Raw genomic sequence first — 15,668 nt, forward strand, 5'->3', positions numbered from 1 at the left:
TTGGGTACTCACTATCAGAAAAGAAGTGCTCATGCGTCTCATCCCTGCTGTAGTACTTAACCTTACAAAATTCCTTTGGCTATATTTGTTTTAGATAAAAATGTACATTTTGTGTATTGTTGAATTCAGTGTTTTCTGGAATGGCATTTCCTATATCACATGACACTCTTTCTTGTGTTTAGGTAATATATACAACTAAGCTCTCAAGTTAGTTGAAATCTTCCCATGAAGTTCAGTTTGGCATTAATCTTCCTTTTGGATTAAATAAATTGTGCATTATTGGATCCATCTGAAATCCCCTCTGCACTTACCTCTCAGTGCCCAGGACAAATCTAGTGCCAGTACACTGGGTGCTTCGTCGTGGACTTCAGCTATGAGCATCTTGGTTGGCCTCATCCTAGTAATTTAAAGGGACATGGGTGGATGTCTTAAGTAGGATATAATTTCAATTTAATAATTTTCAGGATAAAACATTTATGTTGTTTAAATATTTAAAGACCAAATACCTGAGTTATTAGCACACATGCTTGTAAAAGAGGGTGTTAATCAAAGATAATTAAGTGAATATTTAAACAACTTTGTTACGCTAATTGATAAACTATTCTACTTGAGTTCATCTGGTGATTGAATTCATGTTTATTTCAGGACCTCAGGATCATCTAGCATTGAAATATTAGGAAAAAGTAGGAATATTAGGAAAAGTAGAAAGTATGAGGTGGGTTGAGTACCTACAACATATTTTGGACATAGTGATAACAGTGTTGAATTTTCATTTGAAATATACCAAAATGCAAATTGTTCAAATGATTGCCTTCATTTTTATAAAGATTTTGAAAAAATATTTCAATAATTAACAATTATGATGAATTGAACACTTCCAGATTTATTCAATGTTACTTTTAAAAGTTTTGCATTGTCATTTACTTCATTTTTATGTTTTGGTGCCCAACTTTAACTTAAAAATCGAGTCACATTTATATTTTAAATATCATGTAAAGATGACCAAATATTTTTAAAGTTCTAACTGATATGTAGCTTCATGAAATTAATATTTTGTTTGGGTTTGTAGTTTCTATCAACCTTTGAAATCAAGAACTTATAAAGACTCAGATTTTAGGTTTTTGCTTACATCCTTTGTAGCTAATTGGTATGGGGAAAGTCATCTGGATGTTATGTGATTCAGTAATCTTGTTTGTATAAAGGGATGTGTACTTCATCAAGTCTACCTCATACGATTATGACAAGAGTAGGACAAGACTAACAACTGCCACTGAGACTGCCAAGTGCTTTACTTGTGACACATGCTGTCTCAATCAGTCCTCATACAGTTCCTGAACACTAGGTAACTAGGAACTAAGAAATTGAGATACTGGAAATTGAAACCAAACATAGTATCTCAAATAACTCAGGCTCAGTTCTCCTTAACTCCAATTCCTGAAAGACACTTTAGAACCAAAAAAGGAAACTCTTTAAATTGTCCCCACTTAATCCACTTGGATTCTTAAGCATATTTCTAAGGCACCTTGCATAGCTTACGTGCTCATTAAACATTGTTATCTTTCTTTCCCTCTAATGCACACTTTGCATCCCCTCTCTTTCTTTCTCTCTTTCTCATCTTCCTTGCTTCTCTCCCACCCATTCCTTCTTTTCATGATCCTAAATTTATGTGTAGTAAATAAAGTCATGTTCCTCTTTTCAATTAAGTTTGAGTGACAATTGTATACTACTCAGCTAACTTTGTTGACTCAATTCTTACTCAGATGAAGCTGACACACTCCTTCATATGGAGTAGCCAGTTGCTGTAAGTACTCTGTTCATGTTCTTAGGCCACTTTCTGTGAATACCTTTGGTTCACAATTTCTAGGAGTATACTAAGCCAGGGTGTTGGAGAGGATGCCAGAGTACCACCGAGCAAAGTGGACTTGCTACATAAATATATTTGCTCCTTTCTCCTTGGGTGATAAAATTTAAATTGTGTTTTATATTATATCCAAAAGGATTGAGTGATGCAAGCTTTACTAGCTTCTGAAACACCTCTGCCTTACTATTTTTTTTTTTTTTTTTTTGGTTTTTCGAGGAAGGGTCTCACTCTGGCTCAGGCTGACCTGGAATTCACTATGTAGTCTCAGGGTGGCCTCGAACTCTTGGAGATCCTCCTACCTCTGCCTCCCGAGTGCTGGGATTAAAGGCGTGAGCCACCACGCCCGGCTTGCCTTACTATTTTGTTCTGGAGACAATTTCTTTCTTTCCTTCTTTCTTTCTTTCTTTCTTTCTTTCTTTCTTTCTTTCTTTCTTTCTTTCTTTCTTTCTTTCTTTCTTTTCTTTTCTTTTCTTCTTCTTCTTCTTCTTCTTCTTCTTCTTCTTCTTCTTCTTCTTCTTCTTCTTCTTCTTCTTTTTTTTTTTGGTGTTTCAAGGTAGGGTCTCATTCTGGCTCAGACCTACCTGGAATTCACTATGTAGTATCAGGGTGGCCTCGAATTCTTAGCAATCCTCATACCTCTGCCTCCCTAGTGCTGGGATTAAAGGCGTGCACCACCACGTCTGGCTGACAATTTCTAAATATACTTCCTATACTTTAATCATACTTTAAGGATGGATTGTGGAGGATTATGAAGAAAATGGCCATCTTTTCTATTTAGTGACATTCTAGAAATAGTGAAGAACTTTGACTATAGCTGTGGGACAATAGGCACTTTCTGACATGTTCTTCATTTTAAGAATGTTAAGATAGGGCTGGAGAGATGGCTTAGCGGTTAAGCGCTTGCCTGTGAAGCCTACGGACCCTGGTTTGAGGCTCGGTTCCCCAGGTCCCACGTTAGCCAGATGCACAAGGGGGCGCATGCGTCTGGAGTTCGTTTGCAGAGGCTGGAAGCCCTGGCGCGCCCATTCTCTCTCCCTCTATCTGTCTTTCTCCCTGTGTCTGTCGCTCTCAAATAAATAAATAAATAAAATTTAAAAAAAAAGAATGTTAAGATAAACCTTAGGTGGACACACTGTGAAAATAAGTGAGGCATTTGATAGATTCATAAAGGTTTTGCTAAAGAGGAAATAAAAATATTGATGAACCAAGTAGGATACTGAACTTATTTTATTTTATTTTTTTGGACAGAGTCTTACTTGGTAGACTGATAGCCTGGGCTTTACTATGAAGCCTAGATTAGCCTTGAGTTTATGTCAATCTTGCCTCACCTTCTGAAGTGATAGGATTATATGTGTGATACATTATAACTGGCTTGAAATTAATATATTTTTTACCATAGATTTCTGTGCCATTCTTTGGATGGATAGGTCTATAAATTTATTATGCTGTCTTCATAGATAACACTTCCTCCAACACCAACACACATAATGGGCATGTCATATATATACTGTAAATATAGATCTGTGTTGCATATGAAAATTTATTGTGTATATACAATATCTCAGTGTTAAAAACCTCTCCTTCTTTACATTTTTAATGCTTTTATTTAGTTGTCTGAGAGGGAGAGTGAAAGAGGGAGAAAGACTGAGAGAGAGAGAGAGAGAGAAAGAGAGAAAAAGAGAGAAAGAGAGAATAGATATACCAGGGCTTCTAGCTGCTGCAGACAAAACCCAGATACATGCACTACCTGGTGTATCTGGCTTTGTGGGTGCTAAGTAATTGAACCTGGGTGCTTTGCAGGCAAGAGCCTTAATCATTGAGCAATCTTTCCAGCCCTCACTTACATTTTAATACTCCTTTCTGAGTATAACATAAGAGCTATAATAGTGCTGAGAATTGTAGCTAGTATTTGTTCTGTGAAACCAGGAAATAAGTTTGAGAGTTCTCACATAAGAATATTACTTTTGCTGTGGGGATGTCTGTTGTGCGTATCATACACATTCAATTTTTTTTTTTTTGCATTTTGAGTATAAAACAAAACAATTTCATATGTTTTATAAGTATGATGACCATTATACATACCAATATTTGAATTATTATTATATGTCAATTTCACTACGCTGTTTGAGAAAAACATATAAAGAAGTATGAAATAGTATTTCTGATATAATTAGAGGTGAATTGTCCCAAGAAAAGTGCCAGTATTGTTTATGCTATGATGATGTCCTAGTAAAATTTCCATTTTATGGTGTCAAGAAAATCTTGTGTCATTTGTATATGGTATATTCAGCACTGGCTTTACAATAAAGATGATGATGTCATCATATTAGAGAAGACTTCAGATGTTTTGAATGTAATATTTACATGAGTGTCCATTCTTATTCTATGATTGAATCTCCTCTTGGTGAAGACAGAATCAAACTGACTTGTTTCAGAAACCATTCTATGATATGTAGATTCAGTTTTGCATTAAAAAGGCAATGTTTTCTATCTAATAGTGCTATGATTTGTAAAGCAATAAAGATATAGGGTACTCTCCTGCAGTTGAACACTGATAAACCTAGGTTTTAAACATATTCGTGAAGTTAATTCAAAACCTTCTCCTTCATCCTGACAAACAATGTTAAAGTTTTTGAACACAATATACTTGATACTGATAAGTTGTCATAATTCTTTTTGGTGTTAATGGACAATTCTTAGTTGTAGTCATAGAAGAGTAGGCCATGTATTTAATAAAGATAATTCTTGATTTCAAATATGAGGCCCATTGTTTCAATTACAGTAATTTTAAATATACCTTTCCTATAATATAGGTAACATTTAAAAGTAATGTGAGCAAATGCCCTCTGATTAGCACCATAGAAAGATTTGAAGAGAGTACAATTCATTAAATCAGCAACATCAAACTTATTTATAAAATAGGAAAAGTAGTTGAATATATTTTAGAGTATGGAAAATTTTAGGTATTACACTATTAAGTATATTACTGTATATAGTAAAATTAAATAATGGGAGGGGTCTCTGCATTGCCATATAGGGCATTTTTATGACACATAAATTTTGTTTCTTATAATAAATTACACATTATTTTTAACAATAGTATTTTATTATAAAAAATCGAAGCTTTTGCTCTGGCCAGCGGGGAGTTGAACAAAAAAGCAAGGTGAAAATCAACCTGAATGAAAGTAGGCAAACAGACACAAGAAGGAGACCATGCTAGACATTTGTCACAGCCTCGCGAGTTTATTCTTACATGTAGGTTTATATAGGGTTGTAGGGGGAAGGGGACATGGCCAGGGCAAGGAGTTGTCAGGAAACCTAGAGGGGATGTAATGAGGTGTTCATCTAATCTTGCCCAACTGGCTTAACATCCTGACTGCACCAGGTTTCACATCCTGACCATAAACTGGCTTTTTGCAAAAGATAAGATTCTGTAAGCAGTCTGCTGACCGGTTCCAGAAGTACCTTACAGAAAGCTGGATGGACCAGCTTTCTGAGTAATGAGTCAGTTTATGAGCAGGCCCAGGCAAAATGGAGAGGCTTTTGCTCTATAGCTCCCAACAAGCTTTAAATTTCAGATGATTAAACATACTTTAAGAATAGTTTGAGAGGGAACCGCCACTGTAGGCAATGGTGATTTCTGAGGAGACCCAAGACGTCATGGTGATGAGAAGTGGTGACAGTTGAGTGTTCAACATGGATGATTCCTGTCACCCCTGCCAGGAATCAGGGAACATTATGAATAAAGGGGCAGAAAGAATTTAAGGTCCAGATGGTGGGAGAAATACTTTGGGAAACTCTCCTCCAATTATGAATGATTGATGCAATCATGAGTTAAATCACAATCCATGCTGCACAAGGCCCATACAATATTGGTGTTAAAAAGAATGGCACATCAAAATAGGAGAATAAATACTTAGAAAGAGGAGTCTTTTCAGTGGAATAAGGGTGAGAGTGTCGGGTCTAAGAGGACAATGTAAGGGGATTGTAATCAAATTATAGTATGTTTTAAGACATGCATGAAAATTGTCCATTAAAAATTAATAGTGAGTGCTACTATTATGCTTTACTTCTCAACATCAATTTTCCAAGAGAAATTGCTACAGATAAGGCAAAAAACTAGAAAAAACTAGAAACTGTGGCCTCCCCAGCCATGAGCACTTGACTTGTTTTACAGTACCAGGTATGACTTCCTGCTTAGAAAGTGGGCCTGCAATACAACCAGAAAGTGGTTGGTTACTGCTAAAACAGTCATCCATTATTGCAGTATTTGGGTACATCTTGCTCAGTGGGTCAGTATTGTAGCACATAGGGTCCATCGCTGGATCAGACCATTGAATTTTCTCCTAGAGCAGCCTCTATAGTACCTACAGGCACTATGAAAGCTAGCCAGCAGGGAAGATTTTCAGCTCAGTTCCATCTTGGTTTCTCTACATCTCACAACCAAAGGCTGTATTGTCGTCAGCAATGGGGTCTTAACATTCAGCTTTGGTGGGCAACCAAAGGCATTGTCAATATTCTGTATTATAGGAATTATACATACTACCGCTATTTTGCTAAAGTATTGTTAAACTGCTTTCTAAATGCTGTTATTGATACCAATAGATTAGTTCTGCTCCTCAACCTTGGTCCAAGTATGTTTTTATTTTAAATATCTTATTTACTTATTTATTTATTGGGGGGGCAGATACAGATGGAGGGAACGGGTGCTCCAGGGCCTATAGCCATTGCAAATGAACTCCAGAAACATGCAGCACCTTGTGCATCTGGCTTTATGTGGGTACTGGGGAATTGAACCTGGGTCATTTGGCTCTGCAAGCAAGTACCTTAACTGCTAAACCATCTCTCCAGCCCCCAGAAGTATGTTTCTGTAGTGTGTGGTGGTTAATGTAGAGCCTCATAATTGGATAAAGTGCTAAAAATAAGTGATTTCTGAGTGGTCAGTCCTACTGGGGACATCTTTATCACCCTCTCCAAGGTTCAAGGAATATAGTATTTAAGAACCGAAGGGTAGAGAAGAGTGCTGCAGGATTCTCCTCAGGATAGTACATGGTCATTGTACTCAAACTCACAACTGCGGTTAACTAACTGCACAAAATGTGGATAAGATAGATCAAATAAACATTTCCTCATGAATTGAAAAGGGGCTCATGAGACCTCCCCTTCACTGAGGAATTAATGGTCATTACTGACTTTGAGGGGGAGAGGGAGTGTTCTGTAGTGTCTCTACCACTGGTCTGGGGTGGGGATAAGAAGAGGCTCAGCAGAGGTGGGAGGGGATAATTGAGTCTGTTGGGACATCTACATTGATTAAATGTATGCATTTCTCAAAGTACAAATGATAACATTAAAAACTTAAAAACTAAAATTTGTATTGTTGTTAAAACTGACTTTAAAAATACACAGTATCATACATAAAATACAGAAAAATGCATTGATGTTGTTTTCCAATAGTTACTAAAAATTTGGAGATTAGCATTTTATATAAACCAGATATTATTTTTTTCTATTTGATAAATTCTTATGTCATAAATTGAAATATGACTTTTTCAAGTTAATTGGGAGGGAAGGTTAGAATATTATCTCATTTTCTGAATAAAATTTATGTCATTCTAGAAATATTATACTTGCCACTAAACAGTACCTGCAGTGTCAGCACAGTTCTTAGGATGTGTGCAAAACATATTCAAAAGAGTGACCAAGGTAATGATTCTAACTTATTTGATTATCATATCAAAATGATTAAAATATACTTTCCTTTCTCCATTCATAGTGCAACTCAACATCTGCAAAAAAAAAAAAAAACACAACAAAGAATTTTAAATATGTATGTAAAATACAGAGTACAAATTAAGGAAAAATATAGTATATAAAAGAAAAATTAATCTAAAATAATATAGTCAATAACATGTACCAGCAGCTGGATCACAGGTTTACTTTCATACTGATGTCAACAGTTAATTCAGTATTTTTATTGGATGTTACCATTCACGTTCTTGTATATGAAAATGTTTCCAGAAATTCAACAGTCATTTTGCAATGGGTGGTTCATCTGTTTCTTATTAGTGTATTTATGTATTGCCACTGTCATGTTACTTGTGCACTGTTGCAGTCCGGTTCGCATTGCTGGTAGAGATCACCCAACCAAGAGTAGCTTCTGGGAAAAAGAGGTTTATTTTTGCTTACAGACATGAGGGGAAGCTTCACGATGGCAAGGGAAAACGATGACATGAGCAGAGGGTGGACATCACCCCCTGGCCAACATAAGATGGACCATAGCAACAGGAGAGTGTGCCAAACACTGGTATGGGGAAACTGGCTATAAAGCCCATAAGCCTGCCCCCAACAATACACTCCCTCCAGGAGGCATTAATTCCCAAATCTCCATCAGCTGGGGACCTAGCATTCAGAACACCTAAGTTTATGGGGGACACCTGAATCAAACCACCACATGCACCAAGCTTATCAGTTATTCTTAGACAATGTGATAAAATGCATTTTCCAGTATAATTTGACAAATTGCCTTATGTACTTACAGTGTCCAATGAAGTTAGTCTTGCTCTTTCTATGAAATATTTAATGTCCTTCATCAAAATCATTTCTTTAAATTTATCCATTTTCTGTTTTAGATTGATAATTAAATTTTTCTCTGCAAAAGTAAATCAAGCTCAAAGACAGTGGTCTAAAATAACAATTACTTTCACTTTTTGACAATCCTTGATTGGTTATTTTATGGACATGAAAATAAATCAGTTGTTATTTATTTATTAAATTTTGAGATAAGGTCTCATTCTGTAGACCAAGCTATCTTTTAATATCAGTTTTCAGAGGACAGAAGTAGGAGAATTGCTATGAACTCAAAGCCAGCCTGGAACTAGAGTGAGTCTAGGTCAGCCTGGACTAGAAGAAGACCCTACTTTGGGGGAAAAAAAAAAAGAGAGAGAGAGAGAGTTTTAATAGCTCTCTTAAGTAATTGAGCATTTATGTATTGATGAGCCAAAATGATGACTTGGGAGTTGAGGTTCCATCACATGTCATGTAATGACTTACTACTTAGATCACTAACATACGCTCTGTCATGTTCATTTGGCTTTATTATTTATCCAAGTACCTGAATACTAGAAGACTTCAAGCCACTTGATATTTGATCGCATACTTTTGGTGTAGAAAAGGGCTGATGCACATGCTAAAGACAAATGAAGGAAAGAAACACTTAAAATGACATGGGAGTTTTTGCATTTGGTCATATAAAAGGGATAATGGTACAGATTAGAAAATTCTGACTATGACTCTAGGTACAAGTAGAATGAACTGACTCATCAAGAGAATTGAGATGTAGGATAATTTTAGAGCAGGAATACTTCACATACTTGGGAGAAAAAAATTAATGTAAACTAAATCTGTTAGTGCACTAGTGTTAGACTTAGTTTTCTTTCTACTGAGAAGTGGAGATGGCTGGAGAGTTGTAGGTGAAGAGATTATTCCTAGAAAGCTCTAGTTTCTGTAAAGAAATGAGACAAATATACTGTGGGATGTGGGATGGAAGATCAGTTGGAACACCAAAATAGTGGGATTTCTTTCCATATTTTTGAATTGAACTTTGAATTGATTCTGCTTAGCTTCATGTTTTCTGAGAGACAGAAACAGTGAGGAAAATTGAATGAGAAACACACAGGTAAGTTTGGTTTACTTCAGGGTCAGTGGATGGCAGCAGACTTGCATTTTTTTTTTTTAGATTCACTAAATTTATTTTAAAAATCATAAAATGTTTCTTATAAAAGAACATTACATTCTGCATACTGCTCTGAACAAATGCCAGGGACATGTGGACCATTACTTTCTTCCCTGTCCCCCCACCAAATGTTTACAGTGACCACAAAGCAAAGTGTTCACAATAATTACACAGGGGATTTTTTTTTTTTTTACAAACCAACAACAATGAGCAAAAAATAAAATTCACTCACTCTGCTGCTGTTTCAAAATTTCAATGTTAGTTTTTTTTTTGTCTTTTTTTTTAAAATTTGATTTATTAGTTTTCTTTTCAGTAAATACAGGCAGTTTGGTACCATTATTTAGGCTCATCTGTGATCTACCCCCTCCCATTAGACCCTCCTTGTTATTGAAAATGGGTCGTGCATTGTGGATTTAGCCCCCAGTTATTAGTATGATAAATGTCTCTGAAAATCATGACCCAACATGTAACTCTGACATTCTTTCCGCCCCCTCTTCCGCAAGATTTCCCTGAGCCATGTTGGGTTCATTTTTGGTCTGCTTCAGTGCTGAGGTGTTGAGGGCCTCTGAGGCTCTGGCTCTCTGATTTGGTAGGAGTTGATTTTTCTCTGCATTGATCTCCTTCCCCTTTGTGCTGGTATCCAGTTCACAGGAAAACATCACCCTTGCTTATTTCGCCAGTTGTCCTTAGTTTCAGTTGGGCCCCTTCTGAGGTATGTTGGGGCAGCTCTCTTCTTTGGATCTGCATCTATCTGGAAAAGAGAAGCAGATTCTCCAACGGAGAGTAAGTTAGCACCCAGAAAATTGAGATAACACTTCTTTTTTGATAGACAGTTTGATAGGTGTAGGCCCTCTTATACCCCATGATTGATGGTAGCTTGATATTGTAGAGTGGGCTTGTGTTTGGGTATGGTTCTGAATTGTTTCCCAGCTCCAGCTAAGGGTCTAGTACCACTGAGTGGATCAGTTAGCCAAATCAAGAGCAATTGATTCCTCACCATGGCTGTGTGCCACTATTGCACTTGTGTGGGTATCACATCTGGTTAATTGTTGCTACTTAGGTTAAACAATGTGTTGCTTGGACAGATCGTGGTCACTTCCCCCAGTCACCTATGTAGCGCCTTCTGGCACTAGACACGCTGACTGTCTGGGGACTGACTCTCTCCTGGCTTCCAGCCATGTCATTCCATTTTGCGTGTCAGCTGCGTATGGAGTCTTCCACAATAGGGTCTTACCACTGGCCTTTGGTGGGTCATCAATTACTCTGACAGAAGTCTGTCATTGTTTTGGGAAACCTTATAGGTTTCTCTGATCAAAAGCTCATTGTGGATTGTAGGCCCAAGCTGGAAGTGGGGGTTACAGGTCAGTGCCCACTAAGAAATTGAGGAAAACATAACTAATATACAAGAGTTAGAGAGGAGAGAGATAGAGGGGAGAGGGGGAGAGGGAGGGAAGGAAGATGTAGGAGATTTAGGTCAGTCTTAATCCTACCCTCTTCAGTGTCTTGTGGTTCAGGTGTTTCCTGTAAGGGACTAGTGAAGGTTCAGTCATTTGGTCTGTCTTTTAGGAAGTAGAATTTTATGGTACCATTGCCGTTTGGGTCCGGATTACTGTTTTCCACCCTTTGATTCCCTCCCCGCCCTCCCATCCATCTTATTGTCTAGTTCATGAGGTACTTGCTGGGCAATGTTAGTTTTTGCATGCCTTCCCCTCAACCCTGTTTGTAAGGAACTAAAACATTACATCTGGTGAACAGCAAAGATTTCACTACACCTCCATTGCAGAACATCTATGAAGCAGAGGAATGTTGGCTTTTTAAACAGAAGCACATAAAAAAAATATGCAGGACTCCTTCAGTTCTTCACTAGTCTTAGAAAAACATTCCAGAATATTGCTTCCCACTGTTCTGCAGCAAATACTGTACATTCTGTATCTGGTCTTGTGTTCCTCTATTTGTCTCTTTTCCTCTTCAGAGTCTGATGTGATCTGTCATGTATACTGTGATTTGGCAATTTTGGCCCTTTTGCAATTAGGCAGTTCCTTTAAAATAGAGAACCATTTCAGGGTGTGTATGCATCCCTTGAACTCAGAGTTGTATTACTTTCCACTTTCACAGTATGTAAATATGTGTAAGAAATGGACATTACATACAAAGTAAAAACAAACAAACAAACAGTGATTCTAAGAAATAAAGGATTGGTTTACTTGACTTTTTCATACCTGACATACACAGAATCATACTGACAAATTGTTATTACAAGGGCACACTTAACCCATCTTGTAAATCACTGTGTGAATAGGGATAAAAGCAGATTAACACATTTCAACCTCAGTTAACTCCCTGTGGGAAAAGTTGTACATTGTCCACATATTATAAACCACCAGTTATAAATAACAGAGCCCAGATGTGTGGTTTAGTAATGGACAGCCTGCTGTTTCAGGTCCGTCAGAAATGGAAATAACAATCCCCTAGGAATCAGATTGGGTGATAAGCAAGCTGTACAGGTTCCATTAAGGAGTGATGGCCATGACTTTAGTCATTGCCAAGCTATGTGGTGATTATATTGGCAAATTATAGATGGAAAGTTTTAGCATTTTATGTTTTCCCCACAAACAACTCCATGTGTTATTTTACCAATTGCCATGGAAAATACAGACAATAGAAGGACAGTGGATGAGAATATTCCTGTCAGTGAACAATTACAAAGAGTTTACTCTGTGTCAAACATTGTATGAATGTTTCATACATTGTTAATCTTTATACCAAGTTAAAAGAATTTTGTTAATTTTTTTAATTTTACTGATATATCATCCAAGCTATACAGATTTTAAGGTTTGAGAGACATTAAGTACAAGGGAGAAAATCAGAATCTACTGTGTTTACCAACCATGTTAATAACATACAAATATATTATTTAATGTCTTATAAACAATAGAAAGGACAAAATGCAAACAAGCATAATAATTTTTGGGGGTTTCAAAGTAGGGTCTCACTCTAACTCAGGCTGACTTGGAATTCACTATGTAGTCTCAGGGTGGTTTTGAACTCATGGTGATCCTCCTACCTCTGCCTCCCAAGTGCTGGGATTAAAGGCGTGCACCACCACGCCCAGCAAGCATAATAATTTTTCTAGGCAGAAAAATCACATGTGTTTCCCATGCTCATAGACTAATATTGTAATGGCCAGTGCTAGAAGAAAGTAATATTTTTCTTTTGAAGTTAGTCTTTTTTATTCCTTTAGATCCAGACCATTGTTCATTTGGCAGTAGAGAATGAATAGTCAGACACTGAAAAGAAAACTAATAAATTAAATTTAAAAAAAAAGGTAGAAAAACAAGTAAGACAAAGATTTTTGTGTGTATATGTATATTCTTATTTGAAACAGATTAAAGGAAATTAGGCTGGGTGTGGTGGCGCATGTCTTTAATCCCAGCACTCGGGAGGCAGAGGTAAGAGGATCGCTGAGAGTTTGAGGCCACCCTGAGACTACATAGTGAATTCCAGGTTAGCCTGAGCCAGATGAGACCCTACCTTGAAAAACAAACAAACAAACAAACAAACAAACAAACAAACAAACAAACAAACAAAAGAAATTAGCACATGAGAAATAAAGATAACAGCACCATGGTAACATGAAAAAAAATACAGAAAAAAGTAAATTAATTCTGAGCATATGTGAATAAAAATTCATTATATAAAATCATACAATTAACCTACGGAAACATTTCAAATATTTGTTTTGAAAGTTTTGGCTTGAGTCTCCTCTTTGATATTTTGGTAAATCCACAATGATCTTGTCTCTATTGATGGATTGGTGTTTCATTGTGTGCTTTTGGTAGTACTTTGTGGGTTTTGTACTTACGTTCAATTCCTAAAGTTTTTGTACCTGATTAGAGTTAATTTTGCTTAACCAGTGTACTGGTGATAATACAATGTTCTGGGGCTTAGTTCTAATGATATAAAATTACTTTCCTTAGCGCTTAGTGCTTTGGAAGATCTATTAATATGCTTCACCTGTTCCAAGGAAGGTTTTCAGTGATTTATAGAATCAGATGCAACAGCATAAAATAAGATACACAAGAAAAACATGATAATATGGAAAAAGTCAGGTCAGGTAGAGATGCCAAAAGTTTCAAAATAGTCCCTGGACATGGGGCACAAAGGTAGGGCAAAGAAAACGTGATCAACTGTAGACAAGCAGAGATAGCTAGTAGGTCAGGAGGAATATAGTTTTCCCTGGTGTTCAAATGTAAAGGGAATTCCTTCCATAAATCTTTAGTTAGTCCTTACTCTCCTATCATAAAAATATCATCAAACTTCTTAGGACTCTAATAGCATGCTCCTGGCACATGTAGATGTAACTAGAAAGAATTATCCACTCGAAGTAGGATATGCATTTCAGATTTAGCTTGTAAAACACAGAAGGAAACACAAGAATTACTGATGGATTGTAAGCCATCATATCAGCTTCTTTAAATACATATATCTTTGGCTGATACGTGAAATATTAAAAGAATGGCTTCACATTCCTGCTTTACAACCTGAAGTAGAAGCGTAGTCAAGAGACACTGCTGTGGTAGTCCTTTTAGAGAATACATTTAAATTCTGACCAAAATACAAGTTTAAATTATGGCTATTTCTACTTTCTAACATATTTCAGATTAATTTAAGTTCTTTCCCCACAGTTCCATACAATTCTATTAAGACTGGATCAGAATCTCAAATTTAGTTATTTATTTGTCTCCATCTTTCTAGATGTGCATAGATTTATACAACTGTGTGTGTATAAACATCTGTATTAACCACATAATTGTTACAGTCAACTTTGAGTTGCTCATTTATCATATAAAATATCCTCATATGAGAATATGTTTATCCATAGCCATCAAATATCACTTTAATCATTCTAGATTTTCTATTTCAGATTATGCAGCAGCTTTCTTTAGTTTATTAACTTACTTCAATTATTCTTTCCTGTTGAGCTTCATTTCTTATTTAACTTTCTTCAGTGTTTTGCAGCACACCTCATCATTCCTATCTGTCTTCTTTTGCACGCCACCTCTAAAAATCTTCATTACCTAACTCAAGCCATATTCAACCTATGCATTGTACCATTATCTTCTTAAACATTAATTGACCATGAAATATTCATGCTTGAAAGCTCATTATGACTCTAATGCTTACTATGTGAAATTAACAGTCCATTCAACATTCCATGCTTTTTATTAATTGACTTTTCTTCCTAAAACGCTGCTTGAAATCCAATCACTACACTTATTCACAGAAGTCATCCCTCTTCTCCATGCTGATATCGGTTTCCCTTCCTTTACTTGTACTTACCGTCGTTTGAGGCTGTCCTGATTTTCTTTCTGCCCATGTCATTCTGTCATCCATGTCATTCTGTTATGTCATTCCTGCACCATGTCATTCTGCTCTTGCATGGTTTGGCCCTAACCTAGGTGCAGAACCACAATCACTAATGAAATATTCAGAATTAATTCTCAATATTTTCAGAGTTACTCACTATACTGCTGGTCATCTAAGATCATTTTGTATTCTTCTACATTATGAATTTAAGTGTTTTATACAAAGGCACCAAATATTTTAATTTTTAATATTAACCAGGTATTACCAAAATAAAAGAATGTGTCACAGTTATAAATATCTACACATACCATATATACATTATAATAATAAAAATAGAAGGTCATTTGGGTTCAGGGTGCTTTTTTTCTTCTGTGGAAATACAATTGTATTTTTTTTACATTTATTTATTTTGAGAGAGAGTGAAAGACACACACACACACACACACACACACAGAGAGAGAGAGAGAGAGAGAGAGAGAGAGAGAATGGGTACACCAGAGCCTCCAGCCGCTGCAAATTCTGGATGCATGTGCCACCTTGTGCATCTGGCTTATACGGGTCCTGGGGAATTGAACTGAGTCATTTTGGCTTTGCAGGAAAGCACCTTAACCGCTAAGCCATCTCTCCAGCCCCATGCCATAGTTTTTAATGCTTATTCTAAACCTAGGTATTGTAGTTTAAGTCATTTGACTTGAAAATGTCTTTTCC

General features: G+C 36.5%; 1 protein-coding gene across 2 annotated transcripts in view; it reads left to right on the forward strand.

Moving 5' to 3' along the window:
- The window catches only part of Kcnt2 (potassium sodium-activated channel subfamily T member 2), a 365,450-nt gene that overhangs the window by 1,158 nt on the left and 348,624 nt on the right, over window positions 1-15,668 (forward strand). The window lies entirely within an intron of this gene.

The sequence above is a fragment of the Jaculus jaculus genome, chromosome 1, assembly GCF_020740685.1.
Source record: "Jaculus jaculus isolate mJacJac1 chromosome 1, mJacJac1.mat.Y.cur, whole genome shotgun sequence".
NCBI lineage: Eukaryota > Metazoa > Chordata > Mammalia > Rodentia > Dipodidae > Jaculus > Jaculus jaculus.